Source organism: Muntiacus reevesi, chromosome 5 (assembly GCF_963930625.1).
Source record: "Muntiacus reevesi chromosome 5, mMunRee1.1, whole genome shotgun sequence".
Taxonomy (NCBI): domain Eukaryota; kingdom Metazoa; phylum Chordata; class Mammalia; order Artiodactyla; family Cervidae; genus Muntiacus; species Muntiacus reevesi.
The window spans coordinates 47,500,414-47,522,220 of NC_089253.1; the positions used below are offsets into that span (position 1 = coordinate 47,500,414).

A 21,807-nucleotide genomic window follows, 5' to 3' on the forward strand; every position below is an offset into this window, starting at 1 on the left:
GCCGCCACTGTGGAGAAGAGTACAGAGCTTTCTCAAAATACCAAAGCTAGAACTACCATGCGACCCAACACTTCCACTCCTGAGCATATATCTGAAAGAAACCAAAAACACTAATTTGAAAAGATACATGCATCCCAGTGTTCATAGCAGCACTATTTACAACAGCCGTAAGTTGTATGGAGACAGCATATGTGCCCACAAGTGTTCAACACTTAAACATTAGGGTTTCCAATGCATAGTCTTTTCTGGGCTCCTCTTCTGTCCCTTCATCTATTTATCTGTTTCGGTGCTGGTAGCAAACTTTTAGCATCTGAGAGTTTAAGAACACCTTAGTATCTGCCAGAGGGCTCACTCTTGCCCGTTATTCATAACTGCCTCAGTTACTCATCAACTTTACATAGAAGTTTTAGATCTATGCAGAAATTTCAAAATTAAATCCTTCTGGGACTTCTATTGGAACTGAACTAATATGGAGCATAATATGGGGGAATTAACATTTTATAACGTTAATTCTTTCCACCCCAAACATAGTATCAGTTCAGTTCAGTTGCTCAGTCGTGTCCGACACTTTGCCACCCCATGGACTGCAGCACACCAGGCGTCCCTGTCCATCACCAACACCCAGAACTTGCTCAAACTCATGTCCATCAAGTCGAGATGCCATGCAAATACAGTATACTCCACCATTTATTCAGTTCCTCTAAGTTCTTAAAAAAAAAAAAATCAAAGAGGGATTGCCCTGGTGGTCCAATGGCTAATATTCCCAGCAGATTTTTACACTTTGCCCTTAGGGGTCTCAGGCATTCTTTACAGATCAATCCTTTGATATGTAAGATTTTGTTGGTATTTTAAATAATGGCTTACTCTCCTTTGGATTCTCTAATTATTTCTGGTGAAAAGGAATGCTCTGTTCTTGTTGGTTGATCTGGAAACCTTGAAAACATGAACTTGGCTTTGCTGCTTGCTGGTTCTTCGAGGCTGTGATTTATTTATTTATTTATTTTTCATTTATTTTTATTAGTTGGAGGCTAATTACTTCACTACATTGCAGTGGGTTTTGTCATATATTGACATGAATCAGCCATGGAGTTTCATGTATTCCCCATCCCGATCCCCCCTTCCACCTCCCTCTCCACCCGATTCCTCTGGGTCTTCCCAGTGCACGAGGCCCGAGCTCTTGTCTCATGCATCCCACCTGGGCTGGTGATCTGTTTCACTATAGATAATATACACGTTGTTCTCTCGAAACATCCCACCCTCACCTTCTCCCATAGAGTCCAAAAGTCTGTTCTGTACTTCTGTGTCTCTTTTTCTGTTTTGCATATAGGGTTATCATTACCATCTTTCTAAATTCCATATATATGTGTTAGTATGCTGCAATGTTCTTTATCTTTCTGGCTTACTTCACTCTGTATAATGGGCTCCAGTTTCATCCATCTCATTAGAACTGATTCAAATGAATTCTTTTTAACGGCTGAGTAGTATTCCATGGTGTATATGTACCACAGCTTCCTTATCCATTCGTCTGCTGATGGGCATCTAAGTTGCTTCCATGTCCTGGCTATTATAAACAGTGCTGCGATGAACATTGGGGTGCACGTGTCTCTTTCAGATCTGGTTTCCTCGGTGTGCATGCCCAGAAATGGGATTGCTGGGTCATATGGCAGTTCTATTTCCAGTTTTTTAAGAAATCTCCACACTGTTCTCCATAGTGGCTGTACTAGTTTGCATTCCCACCAACAGTGTAAGAGGGTTCCCTTTTCTCCACACCCTCTCCAGCATTTATTGCTTGTAGACTTTTGGATAGCAGCCATCCTGACTGGCGTGTAATGGTACCTCATTGTGGTTTTGATTTGCATTTCTCTGATAATGAGTGATGTTGAGCATCTTTTCATGTGTTTGTTAGCCATCTGTATGTCTTCTTTGAAGAAATGTCTGTTTAGTTCTTTGGCCCATTTTTTGATTGGGTCATTTATTTTTCTGGAATTGAGCTTCAGGAGTTGCTTGTATATTTTTGAGATGAATCCTTTGTCTGTTGCTTCATTTGCTATTATTTTCTCTCAATCTGAGGGCTGTCTTTTCACCTTACTTATAGTTTCCTTTGTTGTGCAAAAGCTTTTAAGTTTCATTAGGTCCCATTTGTTTATTTTTGCTTTTATTTCCAATATTCTGGGAGGTGGGTCATAGAGGATCCTGCTGTGATTCATGTTGGAGAGTGTTTTGCCTATGTTCTCCTATAGGAGTTTTATAGTTTCTGGTCTTACATTTAGATCTTTAATCCATTTTGAGTTTATTTTTGTGTATGGTGTTAGAAAGTGTTCTAGTTTCATTCTTTTACAAGTGGTTGACCAGTTTTCCCAGCACCACTTGTTAAAGAGGTTGTCCTTTTTCCATTGTATATCCTTTCCTCCTTTGTCGAAGATAAGGTGTCCATAGGTTCGTGGATTTATCTCTGGGCTTTCTATTCTGTTCCATTGATCTATATTTCTGTCTTTGTGGTTTTTTGAAAAAATAAACAAAATTAACAAACCATTAGCAAGACTCATTAAGAAACAAAGAGAGAAGAACCAAATCAACAAAATTAGAAATGAAAATGGAGAGATCACAACAGACAACATTGAAATACAAAGGATCATAAGAGACTACTACCAGCAGCTCTATGCCAATAAAATGGACAACTTGGAAGAAATGGACAAATTCTTCGAAAAGTATAACTTTCCAAAACTGAACCAGGAAGAAATAGAAAACCTTAACAGAGCCATCACAAGCAAGGAAATCGAAACTGTAATCAGAAATCTTCCAGCAAACAAAAGCCCAGGACCAGATGGCTTCACAGCTGAATTCTACCAAAAATTTAGAGACGAGCTAACACCTATCTTACTCAAACTCTTCCAGAAAATTGCAGAAGGTAAACTTCCAAACTCATTCTATGAGGCCACTATCACCCTAATTCCAAAACCAGACAAAGATGCCACAAAAAAAGAAAACTACAGGCCAATATCACTGATGAACATAGATGCAAAAATCCTTAACAAAATTCTAGCAAACAGAATCCAACAACATATTAAAAAAATCATACACCATGACCAAGTGGGCTTTATCCCTGGAATGCAAGGATTTTTTAATATCCGCAAATCAATCAATGTAATAAACCACATTAACAAATTGAAAGATAAAAACCATATGATTATCTCAATAGATGCAGAGAAAGCCTTTGACAAAATTCAACACTCATTTATGATTAAAACTCTCCAGAAAGCAGGAATAGAAGGAACATACCTCAACATAATAAAAGCTATATATGACAAACCCACAGCAAGCATTACCCTCAATGGTGAAAAATTGAAAGCATTTCCCCTGAAGTCAGGAACAAGACAAGGATGCCCACTCTCACCACTACTATTCAACATAGTGTTGGAAGTTTTGGCCACAACAATCAGAGCAGAAAAAGAAGTAAAAGGAATCCAGATAGGAAAAGAAGAAGTGAAACTCTCGCTGTTTGCAGATGACATGATCCTCTACATAGAAAACCCTAAAGACTCTATCCGAAAATTACTAGAGCTAATTAATGAATATAGTAAAGTTGCAGGATATAAAATTAACACAGAGAAATCCCTTGCATTCCTATACACTAACAATGAGAAAACAGAAAGAGAAATTAAGGAAACAATACCATTCACCATTGCAACAAAAAGAATAAAATACTTAGGAGTATATCTACCTTAAGAAACAAAAGACCTATACATAGAAAACTATAAAACACTGATGAAAGAAATCAAAGAGGACACAAACAGATGGAGAAACACACCGTGTTCATGGATTGGAAGAATCAATATTGTCAAAATGGCTATTCTACCCAAAGCAATCTACAGATTCAATGCAATCCCTATCAAGCTACCAACGGTATTTTTTGAGGCTGTGATTTAAATCATCACGTTCTTTACAAGAGGGTAAGGACGTCCCTCCTCCCATCCTCCGCTGAGAGCAGGGCCGAGCTCGCTGCCAGGCTTCCCCAGAGTGTCTGCAGTTTCCCCCAAGGGTTTCAGGGTTACGTTGACTGCGTGGGTGGGAACGCCACCATTCCATGCATTCGCCGCTGATCTTTCCAGCCCCCACGGGGACCAGAACCGCCTTGAGGACCCAGACTCTGGTCAGAAGGCCCTGGTCCAGGCCCTGCAGGTATATCCTCATCTGTGAAGACCCCCGCCCCGCACGCTGGACCCCCGCCCCGCCCGCTGGACCCCCGCCTCCAACAGCTCGGCTTGTGCAGCTCCTCTGAGCAACAGCGCCTTCAAGATCTCCTCTGTTGGGGCCGGAGGGTCCCCCGGCCCCTGCAGGGGACCAACTTGGACACCCCGCATCTCCCGCTCCGGCTCAGCCCTCCACGGGCCCTGGGGGGTCCCCTGCCTCCACAATGGGGGCGGGGAGCGGGGCAGGGCAAGGAGGAGAGGCCCAGAGGACGGGCGCCGCCACTGGGCGCGTCCTGCTCCTCCCGGCCGCTAGGGGGAGCAGTCTGAGGAGACACCCCCAGGGTCAGCGTCTAAGGCGGAAGTGGAGGCAGGCAGGTGAGGGGCGGCTTCTACTGAGAGCAGGAGGGCAGGGCGCCGCCGACGGGGCTGGGCGAGGCGGGGACTGCCCCCCGCACAGACCCCCGACCTTTCCTCAGGGTGTTCAGAACAAGGCAACAGGCTTAAATCGAGGTGCTTCTGCTCCCCTATGTCGCCACACTGAGACAAGGCTGATGACGGTTGCAGCTTCTCCCAGGAATGGAATGTTGGACCCGTCCGTCAGGAACGGCCTGGTCAGCTCTGGTGACGTCGCGGCCTGCTCGACACCTGCGGCCCCGAAAGAGACCGACCTGCTCACAGCCAGCCCACTCTGGGCTACCGCGACTGCCTCCGGCCTGCAGAAGCTTCCCTGGGCAGAGCTCCTTGGAGTTCCTTCTGTCTGCTGGACCGGGTGCTGCGAGTCACAGCGTGCTGAATAAAGGAAACAAGATCTTCAAATTGCAGTTCAGTTCTGTTTTTAACACAGGGAAAAAGTAGGCCAGAAAAAATCCAAACACCAGCAAGGCAGCTGACGAACCCCAGCTCTGGCTTCACTGGACGATTCCCACAGGTTAAGCACAGATGAACTGTGAGCTCACAACCCAACATTAAACACCGCAGGAAACACCAAACCACGCAGGATGGATGTTTTCTCAGCCCGAACAACAAGCAGCCAATTTAGAACCCTGGAACCTCAAAGACAGGGATGGACGAATAGAATACACTTCAAATATTTAAGCATTAAAAATTACAAAGGTATCAAACAAGTGCAAACAGGGCAGGCACTTCCCTGGTGGCCCAGTGGTTAAGAGTCTGTGCTTCCAACACCGGGGGCGTGGGTTTAAACCCTGGTCAGGTAACTAAGACCTACATGTCACAGCCAAAAAAAAAAAAAAAAAGAGCAAAGGCATCTTTGGAAAAAGACAAAGTAGAACTTCTGACAATTAACATTCAAAGTAGCTTCCAATCAGCTATGGTTGAAGAGAAAGCTGAATCCAGAGAAAATACCCAGAATGCCACAGGAGATGAAACAGAACCCGAGAAAGTCGCCTCCAATACACGGGGACAGGTCAGCAGGTCCTCAAAGACCCAACCACACAACCAACAATTCTCCCGGGCATCCACTCAAGAGACATGAAAACACACACCAGCACAAAAGCTTGAATGCAAATGTGTAGTGGCATTACCCAAGAGAGCCAAAAAGTGGAAACAATCCAAATATCCATCAACAGGTAGATGGGTAAATACCAGGTGGACCATCCACACAATGGAATGACACTTGGTAATAAGGAGTGAAGAAATGAAGTAGTGACGACAGATTGATGCATTGACAATATGTGAAAAAAAATGAAAGTGAGAGTGTTAGTTGCTCAGTCGTGTCCCACTCTTTGCGACCCCATGGACTATAGCCCACCAGGCTCCTCTGTCCATGGGATTTCCCAGGCAAGAGTGCTGGAGTGGGTTGCAGGTCCCTTCTCCAGGGGATTTTCCCATCCAGGGATCGAACAGGCAGATTCTTTTGACAACATGGATGAGCCCTAAATTCAACATGCCAAGGGAAGGAAGCCGGTCACAAAAGATCTCACATAGTATCATTTATGTGAAATGTCCAGAACATACAAATCTAGAGACAGAAAGTAACCTAGGATGGGGGAGGGGCAGGGGTGTAGGGTTCGGGAGGAAAGGGGAGTGACAATAATGGGTGTGGGGTCTCTTTGGAGGTGATGAAATGTTCTAAATTTGATCACGGTGATGTCTGTACAGCATCATCATGGAACTGTGCTGTATGATTTTTTTTTTTCTTTTGACCATGCAGCTTGTGGGATCTTAGTTTCCTGCTCAGGGAGGGACCCTGCGCCCTCTGCAGTGAAAGCACCCAGTCCTAACCACTGGACTGCCAAGGCGCTCCCTGAATTGTGTGCCTTAAATGGATGAATGGTGTGATATGTGAATTTTATGTCAGTAGAGCTGTTTTTTTAAAAAAAAAAAAAAAAAAAAAAAAAAAAAAACATGGCCAGAGCAGCATGACATTTGTCCATTTGGAGAATAGACAGACTGAGGACAGGCCATTTCCAAAGAGAATCTCCCGAAACAGTGAGAAAAAAGCACTGACTTCCCCAATGGCTCAGTGGTAAAGAATCCATCTGGAAAGCAGGAGACACTGGTTTGATCCCTGGGTCGGGAAGTTCCCCTGGAGGAGGAAACGGCAACCCACTCCAGCATTCTTGCCTGGAGAATCACCATGGGCAGAGGAGCTGGTGGGCCGCAGTCCAGGGGGTCACACAGAGTCCCACACGACTGAGCACGCGACACATTAAGCACCCTCCGGGCCCTGAAGCACCCTGCGCATAAGGCAGGTTAAACAGTCAAACCCTCAGCAGACTCTAAAAGTAGACACAGAAGATGCATGCTCAGAGAGGAGGTGCAGACAGACGGACCTCAGCAAAGACAGCAGGTGGGCGCACAGAAAGCCCTGGGGAAGACAACCGCCAATCTGGAATTCTGTCCCCAGTGAAAATAGTGTCCACAAGTGCCGGGGGAAAGCCAACCGCCGTCATGGAAAACAGTCTGCTAAGACATGCTCGGTGAGGGGGCTGCAGAGGACGGTCCTGAGAAGCAGGAAAGTGAGAGGAGGAAGGACTCGGGCGTGAGAAGAGGGTAAACAGGGCTGTCAGCAGACGTGGGGGTGAGTTCAAGCAAACACAGGCTGTAAAAATAAACAAGAACACACCAGAGGCAACAGAAAACACACCCACACAGGATGGACTCGGGTGGAACTTTCCTGAGCTCCTCCCACTGTGCCCCGGAGGCAGGTAGAGGGCCGATCACATTTAGACAATGTTTTATTTAACATATGTATGAAATAGGGGCTTCAGTGGTAAAGAACCTGCCCGCCATGCGGGATACCCAGGTTTGATGCTTGGGTTGGAAAGATCCCCTGGAAAAGGAAATGGCTACCCACTCCAGGAGCCTGGAGAATTCAATGGGCAGAGGAGCCCAGGGGGTTACAGTCCGTGGGATCACAAAGAGTCGGATACCACTGAGTGACTAACACTTTCTTTTCCTGGCATTCTCAATGCAGGGGGCGCAGGTTCAATCCTTGGTCAGAGAACAAGATCCCACATGCTGCAACTAAAAATCCCACATGCTGCAGCTAAGACTCAGAGCAGCCAAATTAATAAATAAAAATAAATATCTAAAAAATAAATGAATAAAAATATGTCTGAAATGGAGAGGGTTGTCAGTAACACAGGGAATACAGTAAATAACTCCTAAGTCAATCAAGGTATAAAAAAAAAACTCTTAAAAACCCCATATTTGCTAGGAGGAATAGAAAGAAAGCATTAAAATAGGACAATTAAATGCAAAGAAAGGAAGGAACAAAAGTAAATATATCAGAAATCACACTGAGTCACATGGATTCCGCTCATGGGTTGATGGACAGAACCCCCAAATACGGGAGCTTTTCAGGAAGTTCTACACTAGTCACAAGAGAGAACCCCAAAACATAAGTGTGCAGGAGGCTGAAAGACCCTGGCCTGGAAAAGGCAGGCCAGCCAGTGTCAGGACAATGCCTAATCGAGTAAGAGGTTTTCTTTGTTTTTATTAATTCTTTTTATTTCTTCGGCTACACCAGGTCTTAGCTGTGGCATGTGACATCTTAGTTCCCCGACCAGGAATCGAATCCAGGGCCCTGCGTGGGGAGCACGGAGTCTCAGCCACTGGACCCCCGGGAGAGTCCCAAGTAGGAGGTTCTGAACACGCTCCTTTAGTCAGTGATAATCAAGCAGGCAAAGAGTCTGTAAGGCCGCAGAGTATCTACCACACCGTAGGTTGTCGTAAAGGGTTCGCTGAGCCTGGGGAACACAGAGGGCTCTTAAACACGTCGGGACCACTTAGGAACTGTCCCCACGTGCCAGCCAGGGGCGTCCCCACAAATGCCAGACGCCAGGACCCTGTGCTCAGGCTTCCTCACACCACAGGCAGAAATCAGGCTGTGCCATCGGCCACAAAAACCTGGTCATTAGGAACACTTCCACCGTTTCTAGACAATGCAGGGGCCAAAGAGAAAATCAAAAGGGCAATTATAAAAATAGTTACAACTGACTAGTAATGAAAATAGCACGTGTCAAAACTTGGGTTACGGAACTAAAACTTTATTTTAAAATAATGTTTAACCCAAAATGCTTGTTTCAGAAAAAAAAAAAAGACTAGAGATTAATGAGCAAAGTATCTATAACAGAAAGTAGAAAGAGAAACAGTAGAGGAAGATAATAGAGTAGAAGGAAATCAAGGTGAGAACAAAAATAGTTAATTTTTTTCCAAATTTACAAATAATTATTATAAAGCAATATAAAATAGCATTAGGTTTTTTAAGAAAAGAAAAGGCAATTACGTTAATTTTTAAACATCTCCCTGTGTCTATGCCTGAGTATGTCTGTGTATTGGCATCACAGATACATATAGTTTAGAATCTTGCTTTAGTCACTTAGCTGTAGTCTTCTCATCTTATCCTAGGACTTTCAGCATTACACATACTTTCAGGATCTAGTTTTTCTTTATTAGTGAAGCATGGTTGATTTACAATGTTGTGATACCTTCAGGTATAGAGCAAACTGATTCAGTTATATGTGTCCTTAATCTATGCTTCTTCAGATTATTTTTCTTTATAGGCTATTACAACATATTGAATATAGTTCCCTGTGCTATACAGTCCGTCCTTGTTGATTATCTATTTTAATAAAAAAATATTTTTAAATACACAATAAAGATCAACACCACCAGAAACTGGTCTTTGCAAAGACTAAGAAATTCACCAACTCCTGGCAAAACTGACCAGGGGAAACAAAAGGGAAGAAGCAGGAATATAAACTAAGTGTAGCAGTGTATGACCCTGGGGAAGGAAATGGCAACCCACTCCAGTATTCTCGCCTGGGAAATCCCACGGAGGGAGGAGGCTGGCAGGCTACAGTTCATGGGGTCGCAAAGCAGCGTATATGAAGTAGGAGCCAAACCAGCACATCGACAGACCCAGCAGTTATCAAACAGGAGAGCTCGGTGGAAAAGTGCCTGCCAATAAATGAGAAAAACTTGAATTTGTGACAATCTTGTCTTAAGAGACAGGAACAGGCCAAGGATATCTCAGTCACATGAATCAGTGAGTGAAACTTCACCCTCCGGACAGTCGCATGAGACGCACATTGCGTCACAAACAGGTTCTACCAAATGACCGAGCAATGAGTAACTCCTCATGCAACAGACCTCTCCAGCCAGTAGAAGATGTGGGACACACCCATCACCCCCACCCCCAGACCAGTGTGAGCCCAATATCAGAAGTGGGGCAGGGGTGTCTGGGAAAATGAAAACCACTCAACGGGTTTGTTTATGAACTAGGCATAAAAACTCCGTGAGCAGAACCAATCCAGTAATAACAGAATGTGAAAGTTGTAACCATGCTCAGGAATGCAAGGGCTATTTACATTTTAAATCAATCCTAAAATTCACCATACTAATCAAAGGAGAAAACTTCTAGCCACTTCAACAGCTGCAGAAATACTCAATAAACTTCAACATCCACCGAAGACAAAGGGAAAATCGCTGGACTAAAAGGAACATCCCTTTATCTGACAAAAATCTGCACCAAAAGTTCACAACCAGAATTTCATATACTGGTGAAATGTTAGAAGCATTACCTTGAGTGGATGTGAACAAGGTGACATCGCAGCCTATGGGGAAGACCTTGATATTGGGAAAAATAAGAAAATGAAACCCTGACTTCAAAAAACGTCCAAAATTTAATTCCAGGTAGATTCCTAAAACTCCAATCTTGGATTTTCCTGGTGGTTCAGATGGTAAAGAAGTCACCTGCAGTGCAGGAGATCTGTGTTCAACCCCTAGTGGGGAATATCCCCTGGAGAGGGAATGGCAACCCATTCCAGTATTCTTGCTTGGAAAGTTTCGTGGACAGAGGAGCCTGGTGGGCTCCAGTACATAGGTCCTCCAAGAGTCAGACCTGACTGAGCGACTAACACTTTCGCTTTCAATTTTTCCAATCCAGCACGCACTGAGCTTTGGACAGGAAAAGTGCAATATTGTTTGAAATGGCGACAAAAAAGAGACAAAATGTCCAACAACCGGTAAAAGGGGATAAGTCAGTGGAGGAGCCTGGTGGGCCACAGTTCATGAGGTTGCAAAGAGTCGGACATAACTGAGTGAATAACACTTCCACTTCCTTGTAACTTTAGCAGTGGATAAACAGAGCCATGTGCCTCACCCGTGTTGTTGTCTATACCCTTTGTAGAGCTAAAAGACATCATTTTTAATCAAGGAGTCTCAGGAATGGGATGGACCCTCGGGGGTCTCCCTCAAGTCTGGACACAGATTCAACAAGGGGAACTTGATTCAGTGAGTGGCCAGTAACAGCTAATGACACGTGGACCTTACTTCAGGGGCTGATATCCAGAGGAAAACAAGAAGAAAGTCCCAAACTGGGAACAAACAGGAACCAGGAAGTGAGCACGTGTCCAGCATCACACCTGACCCTGCAGATATATAGAGGCTCCTGGCCCAGGATGCCCCACACTGAGCACCTTCTCTCTCTCCACCTGCTCCTCTGACCTGCTCCACCCTCCACCCACCAGAACCATGGGCTGCTCTGGCTGCTCCGGAGGCTGCGGCTCCAGCTGCTGCGTGCCTGTCTGCTCCTGTGTGCCCGTCTGCTCCTGCTCCGGATGCGGCAAAGGGGGCTGTGGCTCGTGTGGGGGGTCTAAGGGGGGTTGTGGCTCGTGTGGGGGGTCTAAGGGGGGCTGTGGCTCATGTGGGGGCTGTGGATCCTGTGGGGGGTCTAAGGGGGGCTGTGGCTCATGTGGGGGCTGTGGATCCTGTGGCTGCTCCCAGTCCAGCTGCTGCAAGCCCTGCTGCTCCCAGTCCAGCTGCTGCAGACCTTGTTGCTCCCAGTCCAGCTGCTGCAAGCCCTGCTGCTCCCAGTCCAGCTGCTGTGTCCCCGTTTGCTGCTCCCAGTCCAGCTGCTGCAAACCTTGTTGCTCCCAGTCCAGCTGCTGTGTCCCCGTTTGCTGCTCCCAGTCCAGCTGCTGCAAACCTTGTTGCTCCCAGTCCAGCTGCTGTGTCCCCGTTTGCTGCTCCCAGTCCAGCTGCTGCAAACCCAGCTGCTCCCAGTCCAGCTGCTGCGTCCCCATTTGCTGCCAGTGCAAGATCTAATTTTCAGTTTTACAGGGATTCTTACTAGACCCAGCACCTTCCCTGGTCCGGAGTCCTGGGCTCCAGTGCAGCCACCCCATCCTCCTCCCTTTCCAAGCGTGAGAATTTTTTTGACCTCCTGTCAAATGCGATGGGGGTGTATGTCCAACGATGACTTCCAAAGCCTCATTCCCAGCATCTGGAGACCCTCCCCAGCCACCTGCAGCAGTGAGTGGCCAGTCCCAAGCCCTGCCCAGCTGCACCTGCTCCCGCGAGGACATCTGAGCAGACGACACAGGCTTTTCTCAGCTCTGCCCATTCTGTGTCACGGCCACTCAGATCTCTCTGTCCCTTAACCTAATAAAGTCACTCGTCCCAGAACCCGTTGCTGTTTGCTCTATCTGCTGGGGTGGGCAGGGTGTGTGTCAGAATTACACCTGTGGCCACGCTCATTCCTGGACCTGCTAACAGCCCACCTGCCCGAGCTGCCCATGGCGTCCTCAGCTAATGTAGATCTCCGTCTCCCAAACGCCGTGTGTGTGTTTTCTACAGCCAGCTAGCTGAGCAGCCTTGAGCAAGTCACCTTTCCTCCCCAGACATCAGTGTCCACACCTGTAAGACGGGCTGCTGACAGCACCTTCCTTGCAGGAAATGCTCCGTGAACAGTAAAGCAGCTGCATGAGGCGGGACTATGCTGAGCCGGCCAGCTCTGAGTTCTGCACGCACCCCAGGCTTAGTGCTGAGCTGAGTAGTGCGATGACCGAAGCAGCCAGACCAGAGCATAGCCCCTCCTGTGTGGGTCTGGCGCTGTGTGCCTCCTGAAAGCCCACAGCAGCCCCAGTGCGCCAGTGTGAAATGGCCCGATCCCTGATCACAATGAAAACCAAAGACACAACCTCCCTCCACCCAAGCCATCCCAGACCCGCTCACCCAGAGTCTCACGATGTGAGTCATAAACCCTGTCCTGCCCTCTCGGTGTCATCAATGCTGATATCTGAGCCAGTGTCGGGGCAGACGGTTCATCCCACCTCCTACAGGGCAGCCACAAACCAGTGACACTTCCCTGTGTCCCCGCTTACAGAGCTGGGCGGCCAGGACTGAAAACCTCCAAGGCTGATGCTGAGCCCACACTCCTACCCTCTGGAATGTGAAGGTTCGTGATGGTGTGCAAAGACCAAGAGAGCAAAGCTTCTACTTCCAGAGGGGATATAACATTTATGGAAGGCCCACAGTCCCATTTTGTCAACTGGAAAAGGCCAAATTAATTGCAAAACCCATAAGTAAAACCACATCAGTAAATTTTATACAACCATCATGGAGAGCAGAATGGTAGTTCCTTCAAAAACTACAAATAGAGCTACCACACGACCCAGCAATCCCACTACTGAGCGTATGTTTTCAGAAAACCACAATTCAAAGAGATACACACACCCCAGTGTTCATAGAAGCAATATTCACAATAGCCACGACATGGAAGCAACCTAAATGTTGACCAACAGAGGAACGGATAAAGAAGATGTGGTACATATACGCTATGCTAAGTCGCTTCAGTCATGTCCATTTCTGTGGGACGCTATGGACTGTAGCCCGCCGGGCTCCTCTGTCCACAGGATTCTCCAGCAAGAATACTGGACTGAACTGCCAGGCTCTTCTCAGGGGATCCTCCCGACCCAGGGATCAAACCCACATCTCTTACGTCTCCTTTATTGGCAGGCGGGTTCTTTACCACTAGCGCCACCTGGGAAGCCCATGGTATATATATGTATATATATATATACGATATTCCACTGCAGTACATATTTACAGTGGAATATTATTCAGCCATAAAAGAAGAATGGAATCATGCCATTCACAGCAACATGGATGGGCCTAGAGATTATCATACTAAGTGAAGTAAGTCAGTCAGAGAAAGACAAATACATGGCATCACTTACATGTAGGAGCTCCCAAAAATGATACAAATGAACTTATTTACACAACAGAAACAGACTCACAGATTTTGAAAGCAAATTTATGGTTACCAAAGGGAGAAGACTGGGGAAGGGGTAAGTCAGGAATTGGGATTGACATATACACACGACCATATACAAGATGGATAATTAACAAGGACTCACCGCAAAGCACACGGGACTCTACTCAACGCTCTGTAATGATCTCTATGGGAAAAGAGCCTGAAAAAGGGTGGATACATGTACATGTATGACTGAATCACTTTGCTGTACACCCAAAATTAGCAGAACACTATAAATCAGCTGTGGAGGAGGAAAGGGCAACCCACTCCAGTGTTCTTGCCTGGAGAATTCCATGGACGGAGGAGCCTGGCGGGCTGCAGCCCAAGGGGTCGCCAAGAGTCGGACACGACTGAGCAGCTAATACAAACACAAATGAACTCTACTCTAATGTAAAATAAACATTAAATTTAAAATACTTAAAGAGACATCAGTAAATCTTACGTGCTTCACCACAATTTATTCATTTATATTTTTAAGTGGGATGTATACATTAATACATATATGACATCAGAGAATTGTGGAAGCAATGAGGTCCAGATGAAATAAATTCCAGAGAGGGAAAGCTCTTCTCAGATAAAGGGAGCATCAGTCGCTGCGCTTTCTTCCTTCAGGTGATTACCCAGTTGTGCGTGAGGGCTGGTCATCAGGATAACCCAGAAGGAGGAACTACACAAGGAAGGAAAAACCAGCAGAGCTGGTGGCAGCTAAGACCTGGTGGCAGCTAAGACCTGCGACAGCCAAATAAATAAAAATAAATATTAAAAAAAAACAGAGAAAATAGTAAAAGCAACAGGAGAAGGACACAATACCTTTGAAGGAATAATCATATAAAAATGATACTTGACTTTTAAACAGAAATGATGGGATCCAGAAGATAATGGGACAACATTTTACAGAGCTGAGAGGAAAAAAACCTCCCAGCTTGGAGTTTTACACAGAATGAAAATATGCTCCAAAATATAAGTAGAGTAGAGTTGTTTTCAGCTGAAAGATGATATCACTGAAAGACCTACAACACAAGAAATACTGAAGTTCTTCGGGCTGAAGAAAAATAACTCCACGCGGGAGTATGGAGGGTCAGGGACTGAGCAAAGGATAGTGGCAAGTGTAAACATGTTGGTAAGCACAAAAAAACTAACTGTTTTAAACAATACACTAACATCCTGTAAGATTTTTAACACTTACAGAAATAAAATGTAGAAGTATAAATGGAATTAAAGAATTGTGAAGTTCTTTCCCGATTCAGGAAGTCATGAGACTTCAAGAATGTAAAAGTTAATCTCCAGAATAATCATTAAAGAATAATATATGAACATATAACTCAAAAGCTAACGGAAGAGATAAACTGAATTTTTAAAATTCAGTGAATCCAAAAGAAGGCAAGAAAAACGAATAAAGAAGCAAAGAAGAGATGAAAGTAATAGAAAATAAAAAACAGCAATTAAACCCAACAATATCAACAATTACAGTCAATGCAAATAATCTAAATACTCCAATAAAAGTCAAATGTCAGATTGGAAAATTAAAAGAATTTTCAACCTCATATTATTTACAAAAGACACACTTTCAATAATGGGACCCACAAAGGCAGAAAGAGAAAAATGGGAAAAGGATATATCATGCAAACACTAATTTTATAGAAAATTAGTGTAGCTATACTAATATCAGACAAGGTAGTCTTTAAGACAAAACTCTTACCTGAGAGAACAAAGAGCATTTCATGATGCTAAAAGAGTCAACGAGACCAGAAAAGTAAACAATCCTAAATTTCTATTAACCAAATAACAGGGTTTCAAAATATATAAAGCAAATGTTGACAAAACTAAAAGAAGGAAAATACAAATCCACAAAGAGAATTGAGAATTTTCACTTTTATTGAACTTTTATCAGTAACTGATAGAACAAGGAGAAAAATCAGTAGGGAGTTAAGAGCTCTGAATGTGGTTAGCCAACTTGACCTCATTGACATTTACTGAAATAATACAGAGTATATGCTTTGACAGAGAGACAGAGTATATGCTTTGACACATACTCAGTAAGAGAAAGGTATGTTTTCAAAACCCCAAATGTTTGAAAATTAAGGCATAGATTTCGAAATAACCCATAAGCCTAAGAAACCACAGTGGAAATTAGAAGATATTTTTGATTGCCTTTTAATGTAAATATGACATCAAAACCTGCTGGATACAGCTAAAGCAGTGCTTAAAGGAAATAAACCCTGAATATTCACTGGAAGGACTGATGCTGAAGCTCCAATACTTTGGCCACCTGACGTGAACAGCCAACTCATTGGAAAAGACCCTGATGCTGGGAAAGACTGAGGACAGAAGCAGAAGGCGTGTCATCCTCATGACACAGGATGAGATGGTTGAATGGCATCACCAACTCAATGGACATGGCTTTGACCAACTCTGGGAGATGGTGATGGACAGGGGAGCCTGGCATGCTGTAGTCCATGGGGTCACAAAGAGTTGGACATGACTTAGCAACTGAACAACAAAGAAAAATCTATACAGGTCAAAACACATGTATTAGAAAACGAGAGTAAGTGAAAATCAACTATCTAAACTTTCAAGAAACCAGAAAAAGGAAAGTAGATTGAATCTGAAATAAAGTAGAAGAAAGAAAATAATAAAAGCAATAAAATAAAAATAAATATTAAAAGGGAGCACAAATCAATGAAATTGAAATCAGATGTAAAACAGAGAAAATTAACATAGTCAAGTGTTTGCTCTTCATAAAGATTAACAAAATTTATAAACCACCAGCAATACTGGCCCAAAAACAGAGGAAAAGACACAGTACAAATAACAGAAATGAAAAGGTGACATCACTGCACACCCTGAAGATAATAAAAATATAACCAGGTACAAGAATAAATTACATGAACAGTTTCAAATTTTATATGAAATAAGCAAAGTCCTGAAAAACACAACTATATCTCAACTGAGATAAGAAGAAATAAAGTGTGAATGGTCCTATATCTGTTAAGGAAATTGAATCTGTAAGTGAAAACCTTTCCAGGAAGAAAGCAGAAGGCCAGTGTCTTCAAGAGTGAATATCTTCAGGGATTTCCCTGGTGGTCCAGTGGCTAAGACTCTGACTTCCAATGCAGGGGGCCTGGGTTTGACCCCTGGTCAGGGAACTAGATCCCACAAGCCAGAACTACAATCCAACACAGCCAAATAAATAAAACATTTTTTTTAAAGAGTGAATACCTCCAGATACTTAAGGAAGATGTCATACACCTGTGGTAGACAGAATAATAGACACCCAGACATGTTCACATTCTAATCCTCAGAACCTACATGGCAAAAGAGTCTGTGTTTCTAACAGACTTGCCAGCGATGCTGACACAGCTTGTCTGGATGACCACCTTATCTGACGCTAGGAGATACCTACTAAAATATTCCTGGAAGCACTGCTACACATAGGAAAACAAGCAGCAGAGGAAATGTGTTGTCAGTGGAGACCTGCACAACAGCTACGATGGATGGACCAGGCTCGCCTGCATCAGCAAAGATGAAAAGACGGCAATGGGAGAAGAAAGGAAACTGCAGGAGGGCAGTTACAGTGATTCTATATATAAATATTTTACAGCACACAAGATAATACTGTGTGATGTTCACGGGACTTAAACATGCAGCAAAGTGACAAAAACAGAACCAGGAAGACACTGGCCATCTGGAGTGGCAGCTGCCTCTGGACAGAGGTGGAAGAAGTTCAGAGAGCCTGCTGGCGTCTACACTGTGGTGTTACAATCTGAAGCAAAACAGGAGAAAAGGTTGACATGTTTGGGTCCCTGAGCTAGGAGTTTGTTATACCATGCTCTGTATTGATTTGGACATTACAAAAATGTTATAGCATACTAGGAAAGAAGATAGCCTGAAATGTGAATAATCTGAGAACAAAAGCACATAAAAGGGACTTCTCTGGTGGTCCAGGGGTTAGGAATCCCCTGCCAATGCAGGGGACACAGGTTCAATCCCTGGTCCGGGAAGATTTCACAGGCCCAGGAGCAACTGAGCCCCCCGCGGGCACCACAGCTACTGATGCCAGAGCACCTAGAGTCCGTGCTCTGCAACAAGAGAAACCACCGCAGTAAGAAGCCCGCACACTGCAACTGGGGATCTGCCCCGGCTGGCTGCAACTAGAGGAAGACCCAAATGCAGCCATCGAAGAACCAGCGCAGCCAAACAGAAACAGCGCACGGACTGAGGCCACTTTACTGCACGGCTTTTAACCGCCAAGATACGGAAAGAATCCGGAGCATAAAAACGGAGAGTTGGTTGAAGCCTCCGCACACACCCACAACATACAGCTAGCTGCGCACAGTTACAACCAGGCGGTGGGAAGCGGGGATGCGACGAGCCTCAAAAGTGCTTTGTTGCTTGAAAAAAAAAAAAAAAAAAAAGACACAAAAGCATGCACACCTCTTGCTCCCGCGTGTACGAAATTCTAGAGCAGCAGCACCAAGTGGGGATGGGTCAGAAAGCGAGGGGAGACTGGGAAGGGATCGCCAGGGAATTTTTAGGACTAGCTCCGGGGGGTCAGCGCAGCTGGCAAAAGCCGCTGTTGGAACACCCGAGATGGGCGTCGTGCTAACTACACCTTGACTTATAAAGGCTGTGGGAAACGTAACGCCACGGGCACAGGCTTACTGTGTGTCTTCAGGAACTAGTGAGCTCCGTTTCCTTTGGCACCGAAGGAGGCTTTCAGGGCGACCGGCAGGGGGAGCGCACGGGCCGCACCGACCTCGCTCGCACCTGCCCGCGGCGGGCGCGGGTCTCTCGAGGGCTGCGGGCTGCGAGAGCGCCGGGCCAAACTCGACCCTCCCCCTAGGAGCCACGGCGCCTCCCGGGGCCCTCGCAGAACTCTGCTCCACCCTGGGGACCCCGAGGCGGCACCCGCATGTGCGGGCTGGCACGGCAGCGATCACCTGCCCGACTTGGACATTGACCGCCTAGCACTGCTGCCCCATCCCCAGGGCCAGCTGGGGAGCTGTAACCCACGCGAGGCGCCCCTTCAGCCCGCAGCCAGCTTCCCAAGCCGCCCCTGCCCCTCCAAAGCCGCGCGCCCGCCGAGATGCTGGCCGCCCCTCCCTGAGCCTGCGGGATCTGGGGGCGTGAGCGGAAAGGGCCACTCACCAGGCAGCCACCTAGACCGATGGCCCTCCGCGGCTGGTGCTTCGGAGGAAGGTGGTCTCGCCTCCCTTGCAGAGAACCCAAGAATGCTGCTAGGCATCCTGGTGACCTTGGAAGTCGCTGTCCTCCCCAGAGAGGGTGCCGCCCTACCCAAATGCCCCATTCTTGCAGAAGCCCAGCTTTTACACCAGAAATTACTCCTAGGATGATAAAATAATCCTGAACTGGAAAGTCCCCCGCGGTCCAGCGATTAAGGCTATTGTCCTCACTGCCCAGGCCGCGGGTTCAATCCCTCGTGGCGGCAACGAAGATCCCGCAAGCTGCAAGGTGCGGCCAAAAAATAAAATAACCCTGGCCCAAACACGCTCCCCCAACCAGCCAGACACACCCAGGGAAGCTGCACACCACCACCTCCCTCCCAGAGGGGGCACGAGGACACCACCCCTCCCCTCAGTTTACTGCCGCCTGCTCAAGCACAGAGCCAGGAGCTGCCCTTGGCCACATGCAGGCGCTAACCACGCCTCGGCTGGGCAGAAGAGGAACCACTTGGACGGCCCTCCCTCGCCCTCTCCACTGGGATCAACCTGGGTCTGGCCCAGGGAGCAAGCGGAGCGGGGAGTCCTCCCAGCCCAGCTGACAGCTCCCCTGTCCCCCACTCCTGAGGGTCCCAGGCCCTTTGGGGTCTGTCCATGCTTCCCCAAGGACCTCAGATATGGACTCAGGCCACCCAGCCAGCTGGGGGGCTCAGCCTGAATCTTCCCACCCTCTCCCAGGAGCAAGCCTCCCCCACTTTTCAGACATGGAATGAGCCCAGATGCAACAAGCTCCCCGCCACACCCTACACTCCATCCGGACCTGACCTGGCCACGCAACTGGGCTGGGCATCTCGCTGAGTTCAGGGTCCACCTCCAGCCAGGACTTCTCTCCTCAGCAACACCTTCCTCCTTTGGGTCCACCTCGGCAGGGAAAGAGGAAGGACTGGAACCCAGCCCCAGACCCAAATAGCCCTGGAGTTAGCCCTGCTTCCTTCCGGGACAGCCCGACCCCACCCCCACCACCCGATGTTTGGTATCCTCAGTGCTGGCTCCGAACCAAGAACACTCTATCACACACACACACACACACACACACACACACACACACACACACACACACACACACACACACACACACACACACACACACACACACACACACACACACACACACACCCCTTGCTGGAGGGGCCCCAAGCACTTACTAAGCACCTACTGTGGACAAAGCTCTGAGGCCAGAGGTCAGGAGAATTGAGAGTAGGGAAGAGAGGGCCCAGCAGAGGCCTGGCCATCACGACCGTCCCCAGCTGCACTCACAGCTCTGGGATCCCGAGTGCCCACCTGTCCCAGGAGAGTATAGAAAGCAGTCTCCTGCAAGAATTTTTGTGACCCTTCATTCAAACAGCCGAGGCTGGGGGCGCCTCTCAGATCCCTCCCTCCAGGCGAAGGGGCTGCGCTCTCCTCTCTCGGGGGGCGAAGCCTCTCAGAGGCCTGAGATGCCCCCGCGGGCTAGAGGAGGCCCCGCCCTCACTCTCCACTGGGCAGCCGAGGGGACGGGGGTTAAGGAATGTTTGGCTCGTCTGGTCGCAATCCCCCCCCCCCCCGCCCTCAAAATTATCACCTTCAACAGCTCCCAGGGCTCCTTGGCCCCCTAGGCAGAAGTCTTCCTCCCCTTCCTCAGAGCGAGGCCCCCAGAGCCTGGTACAGGTACTCATTTCACACCTGGCGCAACACAGATGCCCGAAACATGCCCCCCCCCCCCCAAGCCGCCCCGGCTGCCCCGCGCCGGCGGAAGGACCAGGTCTTCGCAGCCTGCGGGAGGTCTCTGCGGCGTCTCCGTGGCCTCCAGTCGCTGTCCATCCTGGGGTGGCCTCCGGGACGCTCCCCTCCCCGCTGCGGGGTGTTTTCGCCCGAGACCGGCCGCGAGGTGTAATTACCTATGTTTGCTCCCGCTCTGGACAACCAGCGTCCAAGCGGCCGAGGGCTTGTGTTCCAACAGCGGTCGCCTGGGGCGAACCCTCAACTGCCTTTACCGGGCTGGGGGCACCCTGCGAGGGCGGGTCCCGAGAGCGCCGCTTAGGGTGGATTTCTAACTGGAAGCGACAAAGGCTGGAGGTCATCGGTGGAGCAGAGGTTACAGAGCTGTCCAGGGGGCCGCCACCTCCCGCCAGAATTCAGATGCGCGACCAGAGGCACACCTTCTCGCCTCTGAGCTTCCCACTCTACCCCCCGCCCCGTAAAACGCAGACCCAGGCTCCCACCGCCAGGGCTCGTGAAGAGGGGACGCGCGGATGCCTACGGTAAAGCGCCGCCTGGGCCGGCTCGCGGGGTGCGCTCGTGCCCGCCCCGGGTTAGAGAAGCCGCCGCCCGCGGCAAGCCCCGCACGAACAAAGACTGCCAGGGGTGGGGTGGGGGGTAGCTCCTGCCAGGCCGGCGGAGAGAGGACGCTTGCGCTCGGGACCCGGACGACTGGACCCTCCGCGGGTGTAGGATGAGACTGAGGGGGACGCCGGGTGGGGCGGGCCGCTGGGGCCCGGAGGGCTTCCTGGAGGTGGGGTTCCAGGCGCGGGATCCGAGGCCGCGCGGCCCCTTTAAGAGCCGGGGCCGGGGCGAGAGGGGAGGGCAGAGGGCGCCCGGCGACGGCGCGGAGCCCGACCCCCGCCCCCCACGGCCGCCGCCTCTAATCTGCACCCGGAGCCGGGGCGCTGGCTGACGTCACCTGCCCCCGAGCCGCGCGCGCTGATTGGCTGCAGGTGACGTCAGGGGCTTTTTTCGCTCGGCATGACCTCATCCCCGCCGGCGGCCCCGCCCTCCGCCCCAGGCCTGTCACTCGCGGCCGAGCGCGGCGGCCAAGCCGGCTCCGCGGCCCCCG

General features: G+C 48.1%; 1 long non-coding RNA gene across 1 annotated transcript; it reads right to left on the minus strand.

The window, feature by feature from the left end:
- Positions 1-14,220: 14,220 nt before the first annotated feature.
- Positions 14,221-21,592, minus strand: LOC136168900 (uncharacterized). Its single transcript, XR_010663354.1, has 6 exons — positions 21,235-21,592; positions 20,873-21,028; positions 20,141-20,306; positions 19,761-19,856; positions 18,904-19,220; positions 14,221-14,484 (listed from the first exon to the last, which is right to left on the minus strand). It is a non-coding gene; the product is annotated as an uncharacterized lncRNA (long non-coding RNA).
- Between the last annotated feature and the right edge of the window lie 215 nt (positions 21,593-21,807).